The sequence below is a fragment of the Trichechus manatus genome, unplaced genomic scaffold, assembly GCF_000243295.1.
Source record: "Trichechus manatus latirostris isolate Lorelei unplaced genomic scaffold, TriManLat1.0 scaffold00061, whole genome shotgun sequence".
Taxonomy (NCBI): domain Eukaryota; kingdom Metazoa; phylum Chordata; class Mammalia; order Sirenia; family Trichechidae; genus Trichechus; species Trichechus manatus.
In genome coordinates, this window is record NW_004443997.1 from 2,425,807 (window position 1) to 2,426,033 (window position 227).

The following is a 227-nucleotide window of genomic DNA, read 5'->3' on the forward strand; positions in this document are numbered from 1 at the left end:
CTGGATATATAATTCTTGGCTGGCAATTCTTCTCCTTCAAGGCTTTATATACGTCATCCCATTGCCTTCTTGCCTGCATGGTTTCTGCTGAGTAGTCTGAGGTTAGTCTTATTGACTCTTCTTTGTAGATGACTTTTCGTTTATCCCTAGCCACTCTTAAAATTCTCTTTATCTTTGGTTTTGGTAATTTTTATTATAATAGGTCTTGGTGACTGTCTTTTGGAATC